The sequence below is a fragment of the Haliotis rubra genome, unplaced genomic scaffold (genome assembly GCF_003918875.1).
Source record: "Haliotis rubra isolate DU_JTF1 unplaced genomic scaffold, ASM391887v1 Scf43, whole genome shotgun sequence".
Classification (NCBI taxonomy): Eukaryota; Metazoa; Mollusca; class Gastropoda; order Lepetellida; family Haliotidae; genus Haliotis; species Haliotis rubra.
In genome coordinates this window covers 2,643,407-2,656,796 of record NW_025767113.1, presented here as the reverse complement: position 1 = coordinate 2,656,796, position 13,390 = coordinate 2,643,407, and positions in this window count along the sequence as shown.

The window sequence follows — 13,390 nt, the reverse complement described above, 5'->3', positions numbered from 1 at the left end:
TCCTCCCGTACGATGTACCTCCACGTGGCCTAGAGGCCGACATCACCCTGGAGAATGTAGGACTTCCTCCTGTACGATGTACCTCCACGTGGCCTAGAGGCCGACATCACCCTGGAGAATGTGAGACTTCCTCCCGTACGATGTACCTCCACGTGGCCTACAGGCCGACATCACCCTGGAGAATGTGAGACTTCCTCCTCTATGATGTCAGAATGAAGACAACGTGAAAAGAATGTATGTTAAGCAAGAAGGTTATTAACAGAAATATTGGGTGGTGTTTACTGTTTGAACTGTTACCTGATAAGTTTCTTCCTACGAATTATACGGTTCTTTATTTTCTGTGTAATTGCCCAACTGATAAATAGTCAATTCCTACAACCCTTGTTATCCGCGATGCTATGGCATGTCTGTTGTTGTAGACATTAACACCGGGAAGCCAATAAACAGTCAGACAGTTTGGTACACGGGACGGGACATTTGTTTGCCATGTCTTGCCAAAATCTTACCATATTATTAGTGTCAAAAGAGACATTTGAGTGATATCAATGATGTAGTTTGTTGTCTGTGGCTGTATACTGGTCTATTCTAAAGAACTTTATGATTGTCATTTCCTTCTCTATTCTCTCGATCTGACAGGGGAAGGCCTCTGTGTCAAAACCACCTGGAGCACATTAATGTGGTGCTGTAGATCGTGTTTGCGCCAAATTGAGCATTCACTGACAAGGTGTACATTCTCATCAAATACAGGGAATGCATCATCTACAATTCATAGTTACATTTGATGTCAAATTACACATTGATTGTTCGAGTAGGGAGATATTGAACGTAAACAGCAAACAGAAAGCCCTCTGTTTCACTTTTCAGACCGGGTTCCTCTAAGCGAAGGACTCAGGTTGCAGTTCTTCTCAACATATGACACAATGCAGTGATCGTTCAGAGAGTCTAGTAGTCCTAGTCGTAGTCGTAGATATCCCAGGACATTCTTTGACATTCCCATGACACGGTAGTACCTGATGGTGGATATCTTGGCTGTATGATCAATAGAATTCAATCAGTTTCAAGTTGTGTGATGTCATTGTCCAACCTTTTTCACCTACTTCTTCGTTTGCATCAACATAGGTTAGCCGGGGTTTTACAACTTCGCCGTCCCAGTTTAACACTACAGATAATGGATAAACACGGCTTCATAAGTAAACAGTTGGGCTGTAACTTTTGAAAGAGAAGAATTTAGACCAACTGAGACAGAACACGGAAGACTGTTGTGCATATTCTTAAATGTCTATTTCCTGGTTGCCATGCTAGCGTTGTTATCAGGCGGACACATAATTATGATGTAACCTCTTATGAAATATGAAGGACACCATATTTCCAGCGTGGGTTAAACGCGATCTGAAGAAGACATTTACTCAGTTGCATAATACGCAACGATGGTGTCCGAGATAAAACATATATTTAAAGATATATGATCTGTGAAAGCACAAGGAACCGGCGCTTATATCAAAGTATTGTCACTCCGACTCATCACTCTGTGTTGTGTCACACCAAGCACCTCGCTCTGCACATAGAGGGACATACGCTGGACCTGTGACGTACTGACCTGTGGCGTGGGGCGGTGTCGCTCCCTACACATGACAAATACGTATATACATACATACACCGCTGCAAAGTGTGTCAGTTTGATAGATGGTACCTGTTGTCGCCTGGGTGTTGTACCATGCCCTACAACATGTTCACTAAACAGGTGCACTATACATGATACATGATATGTGCAGTTTGTTGTGGGGGTATTTCCGTTTTGATAACAAGGTGTGCCCCTCCTTCCTCCCAAACATATACGTAATACATATCTGTTCTCATGATCTGTAAACAATCAATAATATAATCTAAGTAAAACAATGTATGGTAGACGGCAAAAATTTGGATATAATAGATATTACCCCATGATGTTATTATATGGAAGAAGACTAATAGAAGACAAATATAAGTTATATGTAAAGGTTGTTATAATATTACTTCTCACAAAACTTACTTAATTACTGTGATACTCTGGTATTTTGTGACAATTCCACACATGAATTTGTTAATACACTTGTCACTGCTCTTATGAATCTTGGGGGGATTCTGCCTTACAAACACCTCGAGTGTCCATGTCCCTCTTCTCGATAAGATTCAGTGTTACAATCATCTCAACGACCCTTGCCCCTCTTCTCAATGAGATTCAGTTTTGCAAACACCCCGACGGCCCTTGTCCCTCTTCTCGATAAGATTTAGCGTTACAAATATCTCGACGACCCTTGTCCCTCTTCTCGATAAGATTCAGTGTTACAAAAATCTCGACGACCCTTGCCCCTCTTCTCAATGGGATTCAGTGTTGCAAACACCCCGACGGCCCTTGTCCCTCTTCTCGAAGAGATTCAGTGTTGCAAACACCCCGACGGCCCTTGCCCCTTTTCTCAATAAGATTCAGCTTTACAAACACCCCGACGACCCTTGCCCCTCTTCTCGATGAGATTCAGTGTCGCAAACACCCCGACGGCCCTTGCCCCTCTTCTCGATGAGATTCAGTGTTACAAACACCCCGACGGCCCTTGCCCCTCTTCTCGATGAGATTCAGTGTTAGAAACACCCCGACGGCCCTTGCCCCTCTTCTCAATAAGATTCAACATAACAAACACCCCGACGACCCTTTACCCTCTTCTCGATAAGATTCAGCGTTACAAAGACCCCGACGACCCTTGCCCCTCTTCTCGATAAGGTTCAGCGTTACAAACACCCCGACGACACTTGCCCCTCTTCTCGAAGAGATTCAGCGTTTCAAACACCCCGACGACCCTTGCCCCTCTTCTCGATGAGATTCAGTGTTGCAATCACCCCGACCGCCCTTGCCCCTCTTCTCGATACGATTCAGCGTTTCAAACACCCCGACGACCCTTGCCCTCTTCTCGATGAGATTCAGTGTTGCCATCACCGCCCTTGCCTCTTTCTCAATAAGATTTCCAGTTACAAACCTTGGCCCTCTTCCCCTCTTCTCGATGAGATTCAGAATTACAAACACCCCGACGACCCTAGCCCCTCTTCTCGATGAGATTCAGTGTTACAAACACCCCGACCGCCCTTGCCCCTCTTCTCGATGAGATTCAGCATTACAAACACCCCGACAGCCCTTGCCCTTCTCGATACGATCAAGCGTTACGAACACCCTGACGACCCTAGCCCCTCTTCTCGGTAAGATTCAGTGTTACAAACACTCCGACGACCCTGACCCCTCTTCTCGATAAGATTCAGTGTTGCAAACACCCCGACGACCCTTGCCCCTCTTCTCGATGGGATTCAGTGTTACAAACACCCCGACGGCCCTTGCCCCTCTTCTCGATGAGATTCAGTGTTACAAACACCCCGACGACCCTTGCCCCTCTTCTCGATGAGATTCAGTGTTACAAACACCCCGACGACCCTTGCCCCTCTTCTCGATGAGATTCAGCGTTACAAACACCCCGACGGCCCTTGCCCCTCTTCTCGATGAGATTCAGCGTTACAAACACCCCGACCTCCCTTTGCCCTCTTCTCGATGAGATTCAACGTTACAAACACCCCCGACGGCCCCTGCCCCTCTTCTCGATGAGATTCAGTGTTACAAACACCCCGACGGCCCCTGCCCCTCTTCTCGATGAGATTCAGTGTTACAAACACCCCGACGACCCTTGCCCCTCTTCTCGATGAGATTCAGCGTTACAAACACCCCGACGACCCTTGCCCCTCTTCTCGATGAGATTCAGCGTTACAAACACCCGACAGCCCTTGCCCCTCTTCTCGATAAGATTCAGTGTTACAAACACCCCGACGACCCTTGCCCCTCTTCTCGATGAGATTCAGTGTTACAAACACCACGACAGCCCTTGCCCCTCTTCTCGATGAGATTCAGCGTTACAAACACCCAGACCTTCCTTGCCCCTCTTCTCGATGAGATTCAGTGTTACAAACACCCAGACCTCCCTTGCCCCTCTTCTCGATGAGATTCAGTGTTACAAACACCCGACAGCCCTTGCCTCTCTTCTCGATAAGATTCAGCATTACAAACACCCGACAGCCCTTGCCCCTCTTCTCGATAAGATTCAGTGTTACAAACACCCCGACGACCCTTGCCCCTCTTCTCGATGAGATTCAGTGTTACAAACACCCCGACAGCCCTTGCCCCTCTTCTCGATGAGATTCAGTGTTACAAACACCCCGACGACCCTTGCCCCTCTTCTCGATGAGATTCAGTGTTACAAACACCCCGACGACCCTTGCCCCTCTTCTCGATGAGATTCAGTGTTACAAACACCCCGACGGCCCCTGCCCCTCTTCTCGATGAGATTCAGTGTTACAAACACCCCGACGACCCTAGCCCCTCTTCTCGATGAGATTCAGCGTTACAAACACCCCGACAGCCCTTGCCCCTCTTCTCGATGAGATTCAGCGTTACAAACACCCCGACGGCCCTTGCCCCTCTTCTCGATGATTTCAGTGTTACAAACACCCCGACGGCTCCCTGCCCTCTTCTCGATGAGATTCAGTGTTACAAACACCCGAACGGCCCTTTTCCCTCTTCTCGATAAGATTCAGTGTTACAAACACCCCGACAGCCCTTGCCCTTCTCTCGATGAGATTCAGTGTTACAAACACCCCGACGGTATCTCTTTCTCTCTCGATGAGATTCAGTGTTACAAACACCCCGACGACCCTTTGCCCTCTTCTCGATGAGATTCAGTGTTACAAACACCCTGACGGCCCTTGCCCTCTTCTCGATAAGATTCAGCGTTACAAACACACCCCTGACGGCCCTAGCCCTCTTCTCGATAAGATTCCGTGTTACAAACACCCTGACGGCCCTAGCCCCTCTTCTCGATGAGATTCAGTGTTACAAACACCCCTCGACGTGTTACAAACCCTTGCCCCTTCTGAGATTCAGTGTTGAAACACCCGACAGCCCTTGCCTCTCTTCGATGATTCAGCGTTACAAACACCCGACGACCCTTTGCCCTCTTCTCGATAAGATTCAGTGTTACAAACACCCCGACGGCCCTTGCCCTCTTCTCGATGGGAAGATTCAGTGTTACAAACACCCCGACGGCCCTTGCCCCTCTTCTCGATGAGATTCAGTGTTACAAACACCCCGACGACCCTTGCCCCTCTTCTCGATGAGATTCAGTGTTACAAACACCCCGACGGCCCTTGCCCCTCTTCTCGATGAGATTCAGTGTTACAAACACCCCGGCGACCTTGCCCTCTTCTCGATGAGATTCAGCGTTACAAACACCCCCTGACGGCCCTTGCCCTCTTCCTCGATGAGATTCAGTGTTACCAAACACCCCGACAGCCCACTTTTCCTCTTCTCGATGAGATTCAGTGTTACAAACACCCCGACGGCCCTTGCCCTCTTCTCTCGATGAGATTCAGTGTTACAAACACCCCGACGGCCCTTGCCCCTCTTCTCGATGAGATTCAGCGTTACAAACACCCCGACGGCCCTTGCCCCTCTTCTCGATGAGATTCAGTGTTACAAACACCCCGACGGCCCTTGCCCCTCTTCTCGATGAGATTCAGTGTTACAAACACCCCGACGACCCTTGCCCCTCTTCTCGATGAGATTCAGCGTTACAAACACCCTGACGGCCCTTGCCCCTCTTCTCGATAAGATTCAGCGTTACAAACACCCCGACGACCCTTGCCCTCTTTCTCTCGATGAGATTCAGCGTTACAAACACCCCGACGGCCCTTGCCCCTCTTCTCGATGAGATTCAGCGTTACAAACACCCCGACGACCCTTTGCCCTCTTCTCGATGAGGATTCAGCGTTACAAACACCCTTGCCCCTCTTTACCTCGATGAGGATTCAGTGTTACAAACACCCCGACGCCCTTGCCCCCTCTTCTCGATGAGATTCAGTGTTACAAACACCCTTCGACCTCCCTTGCCCTCTTTCTCGATGAGATTCAGTGTTACAAACACCCCGACAACCCTTTGCCCCTCTTCTTTCGATGATTCAGTGTTACAAACACCCCGACGACCCTTTTGCCCTCTTCTCGATAAGATCCAGTGTTACAAACACCCCGACGACCCTTACCCTCTCTCGATACGATTCAGTTTAAGCAAACACCCTGACGACCCTTGCCCTCTTCGCACCCAGATTCAGTGTTACAAACACCCTTGACGGCCCTTGCCCCTCTTCTTCGATGAGATCTCAGTGTTACAAACACCCCGACGACCCTTGCCCTTCTCTTCTCTGCTCATGAGATTCAGCGTTACAAACACCCCGACGACCCTTGCCCCTCTCTCGATGAGATTCAGTGTTACAAACACCCCGACGACCCTTGCCCTCTTTTCTCGATGAGATTCAGGGTTACAAACACCCGACGGCCCTTTGCCCTCTTTCTCGATGAGATTCAGTGTTACAAACACCCCGACCGCCCTTTGCCCCTTTCTTCTCGGATGAGGATCTCAGTGTTACAATCACCCCGACCTCCCTTGACCCTCTTCTCGATGAGATTCAGCGTGACAAACACCCCGACCTTTGCCCTCTGCTCTCCGATAAGATCAGCGTAACAAAGACCCCGGATGACCCTTGCCCCTCTTTCTCTCAATGAGATTCAGCGTTTCAAACACCCCGACGACCCTTGCCCCCTCTTTTCTCTCGATGAGATTCAGTGTTACAAACACCCCGACAGCCCTTGCCCTCTTCTCGATAAGATTCAGTGTTGCAAACACCCTGACGGCCCTTTGCCCCTCTTCTCGATGAGATTCAGTGTTGCAAACACCCCGACCGCCCTTGCCCTCTTCAATAAGATTCAGCTTTACAAACACCCTACTGCCCTTGCCCTCTTCTGATAAGATTCAGCGTTACAAACACCCCGACGACCCTTGCCCCTCTTCTCGATGAGATTCAGTGTTGCAAACACCCCGACCGCCCTTGCCCCTCTTCTCGATGAGATTCAGTGTTACAAACACCCCGACGACCCTTGCCCCTCTTCTCGATGAGATTCAGTGTTACAAACACCCCGACGACCCTAGCCCCTCTTCTCGATAAGATTCAGTGTTACAAACACCCCGACGACCCTAGCCCCTCTTCTCGATGAGATTCAGTGTTACAAACACCCCGACGACCCTTGCCCCTCTTCTCGATGAGATTCAGTGTTACAAACACCCCGACGACCCTAGCCCCTCTTCTCGATGAGATTCAGTGTTACAAACACCCAGACCTCCTTGCCCTCTTCTCACCGATGAGATTCAGCGTTACAAAACACCCCGACGGCCCTTGCCCTCTTCTCGATGAGATTCAGTGTTACAAACACCCAGACCTCCCTTGCCCCTCTTCTCGATGAGATTCAGTGTTACAAACACCCCGACGACCCTTGCCCCTCTTCTCGATGAGATTCAGTGTTACAAACACCCCGACGACCCTTGCCCCTCTTCTCGATGAGATTCAGTGTTACAAACACCCCGACGACCCTTGCCCCTCTTCTCGATGAGATTCAGTGTTACAAACACCCCGACGACCCTTGCCCCTCTTCTCGATAAGATTCAGCGTTACAAACACCCGACAGCCCTTGCCCTCTCTTCGATAAGATTCAGTGTTACAAAACACCCCGACGACCCTTGCCCTCTTCTCGATGAGATTCAGTGTTACAAACACCCCGACGACCCTTGCCTCTCTTCTCTCGATAAGATTCAGTGTTACAAACACCCCGACGACCCTAGCCTCTCTTCTCGATAAGATTCAGTGTTACAAACACCCTGACGACCCTTGCCCTCTTCTCGATAAGATCCAGTGTTACAAACACCCCGACGACCCTAGCCTCTCTTCTCGATACGATTCAGTGTTACAAACACCCCGACGGCCCTTCCTCTCTCTCTCGATCCAGTGTTACAAAAACACCCGACGACCCTTGCCCTCTTCTCGATGAGATTCAGTGTTACAAACACCCAGACCTCCTTGCCCTCTTCTCGATGAAGATTCAGTGTTACAAACACCCTGACGACCCTTGCCCTCTTCTCGATGAGATTCAGCGTTACAAACACCCCGACGACCCTAGCCCTCTTCTCGATGAGATTCAGTGTTACAAACACCCAGACCTCCCTTGCCCCTCTTCTCGATGGGATTCAGTGTTACAAACACCCCGACGGCCCTTGCCCTCTTCTCGATGGGATTCAGTGTTACAAACACCCCGACCTCCCTTGCCCCTCTTCTCGATGGGATTCAGTGTTACAAACACCCCGACGGCCCTTGCCCCTCTTCTCGATGAGATTCAGTGTTACAAACACCCAGACCTCCCTTGCCCCTCTTCTCAATGGGATTCAGTGTTACAAACACCCCGACGGCCCTTGCCCTTTTCTCGATGGGATTCAGTGTTACAAACACCCAGACCTCCCTTGCCCCTCTTCTCGATGAGATTCAGCGTTACAAACACCCAAACCTCCTCTTGCCCCTCTTCTCGATGGGGTTCACTGTTTTCAAACACCCCGACCGCCCCCTGCCCTCTTCTCTCGATGGGATTCACTGTTACAAACACCCCGACCGCCCTTGCCCTTCTCAATGGGATTCAGTGTTACAAACACCCCGACCGCCCTTGCCCTCTTCTCTCGATGAGATTCAGCGTTACAAACACCCCTGACCGCCCTTGCCCCTCTTCTCGCGATGAGATTCAGCGTTACAAACACCCCGACAGCCCTTGCCCTCTCTTCGCGATAACATTCAGCGTTACAAACACCCCGACGACCCTTGCCCTCTTCTCGATGAGATTCAGTGTTGCAAACACCCCGACCGCCCTTGCCCTCTTCTCGATGAGATTCAGTGTTACAAACACCCGACCTCCTTGCCCTCTTCTCGATGAGATTCAGTGTTACAAACACCCGACGGCCCTTGCCCTCTTCTCGATAAGATTCAGTGTTACAAACACCCCGACGCCCCTTTGCCCTCTTCTCGATGAGATTCAGCGTTACAAACACCCAGACGACCCTTGCCCCCTCTTCTCGATGAGATTCAGTGTTACAAACACCCAGACCTCCCTTTCAGTATTACAAGCACGCCCCTCTTCTCAATGAGATTCAGTGTTACAAACACCCCGACGGCCCTTGCCTTCTTCTCTCGATGGGATTCAGTGTTACAAACACCCAGACCTCCCTTGCCCTCTTCTCAATGGGATTCAGCGTTACAAACACCCCGACGGCCCTTGCCCCTCTTCTCTCGATGGATTCAGTGTTACAAACACCCAGACCTCCTTGCCCCTCTTCTCATGAGATTCAGCGTTACAAACACCCCGACAGCCCTTGCCCCTCTTCTCGATGAGATTCAGTGTTACAAACACCCAGACCCCCTTTGCCCTCTTCTCGATGAGATTCAGCCAAACAACACCCTGACCTTGCCCCTCTTCTCGATGAGATTGTTACAAACACCCCGACGACCCTGCCGCTCTTCTCGATGAGATTCAGTGTTACAAACACCCAGACCTCCCTTGCCCCTCTTCTCTCGATGAGATTCAGTGTTACAAACACCCCGACCTCCCTTGCCCCTCTTCTCGATGAGATTCAGTGTTACAAACACCCCGACCCCTTGCCCCTCTTCTCGATGAGATTCAGTGTTACAAACACCCCGACCGCCCTTGCCCCTCTTCTCGATGAGATTCAGCGTTACAAACACCCCGACCGCCCTTGCCCCTCTTCTCGATGAGATTCAGTGTTACAAACACCCAGACCTCCCTTGCCCCTCTTCTCGATGGGATTCAGTGTTACAAACACCCCGACCGCCCTTGCCCCTCTTCTCGATGAGATTCAGCGTTACAAACACCCCGACCGCCCTTGCCCTCTTCTCGATGGGATTCAGTGTTACAAACACCCCGACAGCCCTTGCCCCTCTTCTCGATGAGATTCAGCGTTACAAACACCCCGACCGCCCTTGCCCCTCTTCGCGATGAGATTCAGCGTTACAAACACCCCGACCGCCCTTGCCTCTCTTCGCGATGACATTCAGCGTTACAAACACCCCGACGACCCTTGCCCCTCTTCTCGATGAGATTCAGTGTTGCAAACACCCCAACCGCCCTTGCCCCTCTTCTCGATGAGATTCGTGTTACAAAGAAAACACACTGCCTTGGCTCCCCTTCCCGATGTGATTCCTAGTTACATTTGAAGAAATGTGATATAATCTCACACCGTAACGCTTTTCCCGTCTAAAGGAGGAATATACAGATCGGTGAAACTGTGCTCCTTGTGTATCCAGTTCCATGTTTAGCCACCCTGCCAATACTTCTCTTTATATTACATAATACCGTTACGCTTCCTGGTGTAAATATAGTTTAATGTAAATACCATAAGGTATTGGGTTCTTGATTTTGAGACATTTGGAATATTTTGCAAAACCAGCGGAAAGTATGTTCTTGATATCCGCCAAAACTCCCCCGGCTGCCAGCTATTCACACGCGTGGTGTCCGACTGATGATCACATCACTGATTAACTAAAGATGATGGTGTTTATACTACCTGTAGACGATTTAAGTACAGACGTGAGTTTTGGGATTTGACCAAAACAGTACAATCGTCATGAAAACGTTTATAGGCTGATAACTTTCGCCAATGCACCTCAGACTTCAAGTTCAGAGATGAAATCCGCAACAATAAATCACCATTGTCTTGTTCCTTCATTCTTAACCAGCGTTCAACACGGATCTATAGACTTTCTTTTGCGTATATATGTTTAATGTTCACGAATACTTATTAACAATTTCTTTTATCAGCGATATACATCAGGATTCAAAGAAAACTAAAAGTATCTTTAGGTGACCAATTCTTAATTATTAGAGCTTTTGACAATAGGATTGTAAAGCAACAAGTGCAATGTTGGTAGATTGCTTGAGTGGCGTTTCCATGAGTAATAACCAGGAGGCCTGCCTACATGAAGAATAAACTATGACAAGCATTGTCTGGGACTGGTGCTAGGATCGGTGCCAGTCGTCATGTATGTTTGTGTTTTACCAAGGGTGGCAACCAGATTGCATCAACAACGTCCACAGCAACAGTTGAAGGTCGCCTCACACAGCTTCATGTGTAATCATTTTCATATCAGTCAAGTTTGTCTCGTCATTTGATACCGGCTGTGCTAAAAGAACACGTCACTGGGAGATGTTTCGAATATCATTGGTGGGAATGGTAGAGGGAACTGAGTGAATTTTGGCAACTCTGTTAACACCTTTGTCGAAATTATGGCCAATCGTTGCCTAATTTCACCGAACTGCTACTTCGGATCACGCAGCCCATATCACGTAAAACAGTTACTAATGACGGTACCATTTTGACATTCAACGTTTAGGTGGGCCTCTGTTCCGACATTCTACATGTAGGTAAATCCCACAGTTCCCGGTTGTGTGACAGCGTGGTTAAATCACTCTCAGGAACCGGTTGTCAGGGATGATAACTCTCCTGCCCAAATGCTCAGAATATTCCTGCAGGGATGAGGTGTTGACAACAGTTCACTGCATTGTGATATCCATACATGTGGGGGGCGGGGATTTCCCTCATCTCTCAACATCAGTGATGCACCCTCCATACATGTGGGGACGGGGATTTCCTATACATCTCACTCTCATCAGTCATGCACCCTCCAACATGTGGGGACGGGGATTTCCCTATACATCTCACTCAACATCAGTCATGCACCCTCCATACATGTGGGGACGGGGATTTCCCTATACATCTCACTCAACATCAGTCATGCACCCTCCATACATGTGGGGACGGGGATTTCCTATACATCTCACTCAACATCAGTCATGCACCCTCCATACATGTGGGGACGGGGATTTCCCTATACATCTCACTGTAACATCAGTGATGCACCCTCCATACATGTGGGGATGGGGATTTCCCTATACATCTCACTCAACATCAGTCATGCACCCTCCATACATGTGGGGACGGGGATTTCCCTATACATCTCACTCAACATCAGTCATGCACCCTCCATACATGTGGGGACGGGGATTTCCCTATACATCTCACTCAACATCAGTCATGCACCCTCCATACATGTGGGGACGGGGATTTCCCTATACATCTCACTCAACATCAGTCATGCACCCTCACTCAACATCATACATGTGGGGACGGGGATTTCCCTATACATCTCACTCAACATCAGTCATATGCACCCTCCATACATGTGGGGATGGGGATTTCCCTATACATCTCACTCAACATCAGTCATGCACCCTCCATACATGTGGGGACGGGGATTTCCCTATTCATCTCACTCAACATCAGCCATGCACCCGCCATACATGTGGGGACGGGGATTTCCCTATACATCTCACTCAACATCAGTCATGCACCCTCCATACATGTGGGGACGGGGATTTCCCTATACATCTCAACTATCTCAACTATCTCAACTACTGAGGTATGACTAGTTTCCTTGTCATACAAACTGTACACGGGGTAGAGTGAGTTTGGGATAACTCCGGCTAACAAATACAACAGACATCAGAGAAGACGAGAAACAAATGATAAATAGATATATAAAGAGATTAAACTGCTAGATAAAAGAGATTGAACGGTAGAGAGATCGATTAAACAAGGGGACAGAAAGATAAGTTAAAAGTAGATAAAACAGACAGACAGATGCATAAATATTTCAGAATGACAAAAGTTTTCACTTTTCCTTCCCAATTCAGGACCTCTCCGTGGGGTTTGGCTATTGATGGCAGTCTCCAGATCCCAGACAGCACACGCGTTTTGTCCTGTATAGTACTTTATTCATACACTTCACACTTTATTACTTATTCACTATACACAGACGTTACGGCTCAATACACATCGGCCATAAATCGTCCTCATCAACTTGGATCTGTCAAGAATTATATTAACCCGTACACCTGGGAGTGAGTGAACAAGTCTCATCCTGTAACAAACCTTTAAAACCACTATCTATCCTGATTACTGCAGTAATATATTCAAGTCCTTCCCTGAAACTTCCCAGGTTGGGTCAGTATGGAATCTATAGTTCGACCATCACGTTGTCAGTTATTGTAAATGCAGACCCCCAGTATACCCCGGGGCCACGTGCGTGTGGTCTCCAGTACCAACTGCTGCCCTTGCCACCCGCTGCTCGTACGTGACAGTGCCAACCACTACGGAGATGGCTCTTTGTGGTCGTGGTGAGCCAGACACGTTGTGGTTTCTCACCTGCTCCTTGAAGCCAGGTAAAAGGTAATTACAGGTAAACACAGGTAAGAGCTTAAAGCCCGCCCACACAACCAGACTGAAGCGGAAATATAGTCACCACAAGATTTTCGTTTTCGGTTTGAGAGAAGCTGTCCTCATTTCGCTATATGTCATCCTGATTAAACAAGAGTTGACAAATA